The following is a 6,589-nucleotide window of genomic DNA, read 5'->3' on the forward strand; positions in this document are numbered from 1 at the left end:
TTTTTCATGTACATATCAAATCCTAAAGCATTTAATTTCTTTTCTTCATTTTTATCTGGCAAAGATGCCTCTAAGAAAAAAGAAAAAAAAAAAAGGGAATTCCCTGGCAGTCCAGTGGTTAAGACTCCGTGCTTTCACTGCAGGGGACGCAGGTTTGACCCCTGGTCTGGGAACTAAGATCCCACGTGCCGCATGGCCAAACAAAATTTTAAAAAGGATTAAAACAATTTTTAAATAAGTAAGAAATAGGACATCTGCAGAAACATGGATGGACCTAGAGATGGTCATACTGAGTGAAGTAAGTCAGCCAGAGAAAGACAAATAACATATGATATCACTTATATATGGAATCTAAAAAAAAAGGGTACAAATGAATGCACTTATTTACAAAACAGAAATAGAGTCACAGATGTAGAACACAAACTTATGGTTACCAAAGGAGGGGGAGGGATAAATCGGGAGATCGGGATGGACATACACACTACTATATATAAAATAGATAACTAGTAAGGACCTACTGTAGAGCACAGGGAGCTCTACTCAATACTGCAATGGCCTATATGGGAAAATAATTAAAAAAAAATAAAAGAATGGATATATGTACATGTAACTGAATCACTTTGCTGTATACCTGATATTAACCAAACATTGTAAATCAACTATACTCTGATAAAAATATGTTTTTTAAATGGGGAAAATAAAACCAACCTCAAAAGAAGTAAGAAATAGGACTAAAAGTGAAAATTTACACAGAAAAATTATCTGGAAGCAGGAATGAGGGTAGGTATATTAGATGCTCATCAAAATACATTTGGCAACATTGAGCTCTGACGTTTCCTCAGTGAATTTCCTCACGTTCCGCCATCTTTGTCATCCAATCAATTCAAGATCACAAGCTGTATCTTCTCCTGTTCATTTTACTTCTAAAGGTTCGTAATGGCCATGAGTGTTTGCACTCAGCCCAGCGGTCTTTAATCAAAATTGAGTCAGCATAAACATAGAGAACAGATTTGTGGTTGCCAAGGGGTGGGGGGAGGGGGAGGGAAGGATTGGGAGTTTGGGGTGAGCAGATGCAAACTAGTATATATAGGATGGATACACAACAAGGTCCTACTGTAGAGCACAGGGAACCATATCCAATCTCCTGGGATAAACCATCATGGAAAATAATATGAAAAAGAATATATATGTGTATAACTGAGTCACTTTGCTGGACAGCAGAGATTGGCCCAACGCTGTAAATCAACTATACTTCCATAAATTTTTTTTTTTAAATTGAGTCAGAACCTCATTTGTATCTCTAGAAAATACAATATTCAGGGACTTCCCTGGTGGCGCAGTGGTTAAGAATCCACCTGCCAGTGCATGGGACACGGGTTTGAGTCCTGGTCCGGGAAGATCCCACACGCCACGGAGCAACTAAGCCCGTGAACCACAACTACTGAGCCTGTGCTCTAGAGCCCATGCGCCACAACTACTGAGCCCGTGTGCCACAGCTACTGAAGCCTGCAAGTCTAGAGCCCGTGCTCCGCAACAAGAGAAGCCACTGCGACGAGAAGCCCGCGCACCGCAACGCAGAGTAACCCCCGCTCGCCACAGCTAGAGAAAGCCCGCGTGCAGCAACAAAGACCCAACGCAGCCAAAAATAAATAAATAAATTTATATATTAAAAAAAAAAAAGGCAGTTGGAATAGGTGCCAGCACAGAGGAAGAGCTATGTAATTGTTAGCCTCTGCTATGACTGGTAACCCAAAGAGAGAGGGCCAAATTCAGGAGGCAGGATGCTAGGGTGGCAAAGCCCAAGGGGAAATGATGATATGGGGGCAAACACTTACTTAAGTAAATATGATTCAGTTAAATAAATACCCTATTTGGAACCACCCTGCAGTGCTGGTGGGAATGTAAGTTGGTGCAGCCACTATGGAGAGCAGTATGGAGGCTCCTCAGGAAACTAAAAATAGAGCTACCAGATGATCCAGCAATCCCACTCCTGGGCATATATCCAGACAAAACTCTAATTCAAAAGGATATATACACCCCAATGTTTATAGCAGCACTATTCACAATAGCCAAGACATGGAAACAACCTAAATGTCCACTGACAGATGAATGGATAAAGAAGATGCGGTACAAATATACAATGGAATATTACTCAGCCACGAAAAGGAATGAAATAATGCCATTTACAGCAACATGGATGGACCTAGAGATCATCAATACTAAGTGAAGCAAGTCAGACATAGAAAAACAAATACCATATGACATTGCTTATATGTGGGATCTAAAATACAACACAAACGAACCTACCTATGAAACAGAAACAGACTCATGGACATAGAGAACAGACTTGTGGTTGCCAAGGGGGAGGGGCGTGGGAGCAGGATAGACTGGGAGTCTGGGGTTAGCAGATGCAAACTGGTATATATAGGAAGGATAAACAACAAGGTCCTACTGTAGAGCACAGGGAACCATATTCAACATCCTGTGATAAACCATAATAGAAAAGAATATAAAAAAGAATGTATGTAAATGTATAACAGAATCACTTTGCTGTATAGCAGTAGTTAACACAACATTGTAATTCAACTATACTTCAATAAAAATAAATTAAAAAGATAATACTCTGTTTATCATCATTTTTGATGACACAAGCATAATACGTTGATGTGTGGTCAAGATCTATGAATAATATGTGACATAACTTAGCGTGATTAAATGTGATCACGTTTACCGACTGAGTTCTGATACTTGACTAAGTATCACAACATGTTTTACTGTGAATACAGGTGGATTCCTATCTGCATTAATATACTGATTTTGCCACTCTCAACTCCCTGTGGGAAGGCACCATCTCCTAGGATCCTTCTGTACACAATGGAGAAGATAATCACCGGAAATGAGCCCACGGTGACTTTTTTCCAGCAACCATTTCAAGCCCTTACACCTCAGGATGTACTCGTGGAAAATGGACAAGATATGCCATCCTAACCTGTTGCTAGAACCCAATAAAACCATGACTATGGAGGCAAGTTTGAGAAGTGTCAAGCAACACGTGCATGCAAAATTATTCTAGTGGGCACTGACTCATTTATTTGAAATAGAGTATTGCAACGTAGTGGTGGCCACCATCAGAACCGTGGTGCACATGATTCCCCCATCATGCTTGGAGTCCAAAAGAGCTGGGAAGAAAACACTCCTTCGATGACTTTTTCTAAAAAAAGGGTAAAATATAGAAATGCTAAGCATATATTCATCTTTGTAGCTGTGTGGTGCGGTGGTGTGTGCGCGCACACCACGCACACGTGTGCTAAAATAGTTTACTAACTCAGGTAAAACAGAGGAAACCTAAATTCCATGGGACTCTGGCAACGACAGAACGTCAACTCAATCTTTTGAAGTCCTGAGCTAAGAAAGCTCCCACAGACTAATAACTAAAAGACACCAAACCACTGATTATAGCATGACAAGGGAAAAAGGCAGATTTTGTTCACCAAGGTTACGAAACATTAATAAACTCAAGCGTAATGGATAAGGCTTCAGGTCATGTCATCTTACCATCAAGGTCATTCCAGACACATGGGACTGGAGTATCCTAAATGTCAACCATCTCCTGTGAGTGTCAAGGGCTCAAAGTAACTCACTTTTTAAAACCATGATAGTAGGCTAAAATTTAGAATGTTGCTACTTGCATAAATTTTGTGGCATTCCAATACGAGGAGAGCAATCTCGTGGTGTGCATGAGGGGCACCTTGGTCTGATAAGTGGATGAGGGTGCTCTGACTGTAATGTCCCAATGCGATCAGTGCTGGGTTCACACCCTATTACACGGCTGTCACTGATGGCAGGTTTATCCATCATGACCACTGGGCACTTGAAACCCGACCTCTCAGATCCGTCAGCTGGAGGGAGCAACTACGTCTCTCTCAGGACTAAAAAGCAATTGCAAATCACAGAGATGCGAGCAAAGCTCCGGTTCATGTCGTGGGCAGAAAAGAAGACGGAGAAAGAGGTGGCTTGTTCTTGCCGTACAGGGTTGAGATGCGGTCTCCCTTTGATCCTTTCTTCCTTCCCAGAGACATTTCCTTACTACTCCCTGTCATCTAATCGTTACCAGGCTGAAGGCAGCTACCTTTTTTTAAAAAAAAATAAATGTATTTATTTAATTTATTTATTTTTGGCTGCGTTGCGTCTTCGTTGCTGCACGCGGGCTTTCTCTAGTTGCGGCGAGCGGGGGCTACTCTTCATTGCGGTGCACGGGCTTCTCATTGCGGTGGCTTCTCCTGTTGCGGAGCACGGGCTCTAGGCACGCGGGCTTCAGTAGTTGTGGCTCGCAGGCTCTAGAGCGCAGGCTCAGTAGTCGTGGCGCACGGACTTAGCTGCTCTGCGGCATGTGGGATCTTCCCGGATCAGGGCTTGAACCCATGTCCCCTGCACTGGCAGGCGGATTCTCAACCACTGCACCACCAGGGAAGCCCGGCAGCTACCTTTTTAAGAGTACATAGGAAATGACTGATAAGTTAATGTCCAGACACTAAGAGCCCTTCAAGTTTTAAGTAAATTTAGCTCCTTTTGTCTTAGAAAATTAAATGTGTAGCTTTAATTCCAATCCTGGCTCCACCACTGTGTGCTGTGTGCCCTTGGGCAAGTTGATTAACGTCTCTGGGCCTCAACTCCCTTATCTGTAAAATGGGAATAATAATAATAATAATACGTAGCTCAAAAAAAAATGTGTACCTTTAGGAAATAAGTTCAGTTTAGAAATTAAAACAAGAGCCCTTCGAGAGAACAAAAGGACTAATTGAATTTCCACATGGGAGAGGCCTCAACTAAACCTTCCTTTATAAAACTACACCAGGGACTTCCCAAGTAGCGCAGCGGTTAAAAATCTGCCTGCCAATGCAGGGGACACGGGTTCGAGCCCTGGTCCGGGAAGATCCCACATGCCACGGAGCAAGTAAGCCCGTGCGCCACAGCTACTGAGCCTGCGCTCTAGAGCCCACGAGCCACAACTACTGAGCCCGTGTGCCACAACCACTGAAGCCCGCGTGCCTAGAACCCACGCTCCGCAACAAGAGAAGCCACCGCTCACAGCAACTAGAGAAAGCCCGCGTGCAGCAATGAAGACCCGACGCAGCCAAAAATAATAATAATAATAAATAAGTTTATAAACAAACAAAAAACTACACCAGGATACAAATTAAGATGAACGTGTTCCAATGTAATGTGTCCGTTTATTATCATTAACATCGGACGTGTCTGTTTACTATTTATAAAAAGAAGGTTAGCAGCAGAACTGGGTTAAGAAAAAAAATCTTTGCCTAGGCCATTCCTCAAAAAAGTTAGTGCTCATAGCTGCAATAACTCCAGTTAAGCAATTCTCCACATGACCTTCAGAAGGTCTAAATTGCTGACAGCATTTTTTTTTTTTAAAGTTCACTTTCATCTCTCGATGGTATTTTGAAAATATTACTCTTTAGTATCTTCCCTGGAGCAGAGTCCTATCTGCAAGCACAAGGTTATCCGTTCATTTCCACCACCCTGGCCGACATTTTTCTTTAAGTAAAGTGAAGGCAAAGCATTCTTGGAGGAAATCACTATTGCATTGGGAGACACCAATATTTTGCCTAATTCCCTTGGCGTGACAGCAACAATCATTCTCTGTGCTCAGGACGGGACATAATTCTCACCTCCCTTGGGCATCGACAGCGCTCAGGAATATGAGGACCAACACGTGCAGAATGAGGCGCGCTCAGGTCATCCGGAACCCGCCCTCTTCTGACAACTCCGCACAGACTCCGCTCAGTTTTAGCAGGAGGCACAAAGAACTCTCTAGAGGATCGTGACTTCTTCAATAATCTGTTATAATTTACACAGATACACGTACTACGGAAATAATACAAACACATAAAACTACAAGAGACTGAGGGCAGCGCAATGAGATTACCTCTAAACACAGTCTTCGTCGCTACTAGTTTATCATGACATTAATTTGATCAATAATTTTTCACTGTGTAGGGGACACTGTGTCAGATGAGGTGAGGGTTACAGCAATATAAAATATTTCCAATACTTAGATTTTGAGTCTAGGAGAGAAGTGAGACATTAAAGAGGCAGGGGGACCCCATTATCACGGAGATGCTCTCTTCAGTAATGGATTTTAGGGGAGGAGCGAGGCTTCCCTGAGAAGTGATGTCCAGGTGCAAATGGAATCAGAAGGTTGAAATGAATTTTTCCAGCTACAAGAATGGTCAGCTGAGGGAGGAAAGGGGGGGGGGCATCCCTGCAAGAGACATGGAGGTCTGAAATGGAACAGGGCTGGGTCTGGAAGGTTCTGAATGGTATGACATGCCTGGGACAGAGTGTATGTGGAGGGATGTCAGAGATGGGGTAGAGAGGGGAGCCTGAGGTCAAAGGCCCCCAGTCTTTGTTCACACACGTGAGGCTCTCGTACACACAGCCTCCATCAAGGGCAGAGGGCGAGATTCCAAAGGGACAGGAGCAAAGAAGAAGGAAGGGGCGTAGGGAAGAAAGGAAGTGAAGAGGATGCTAGCAAGGGGGGAAAACGAGAAACAAGAATGTTGTCAAAGAT

Source organism: Leucopleurus acutus (assembly GCF_964270905.1).
Source record: "Leucopleurus acutus genome assembly, chromosome: X".
NCBI lineage: Eukaryota > Metazoa > Chordata > Mammalia > Artiodactyla > Delphinidae > Leucopleurus > Leucopleurus acutus.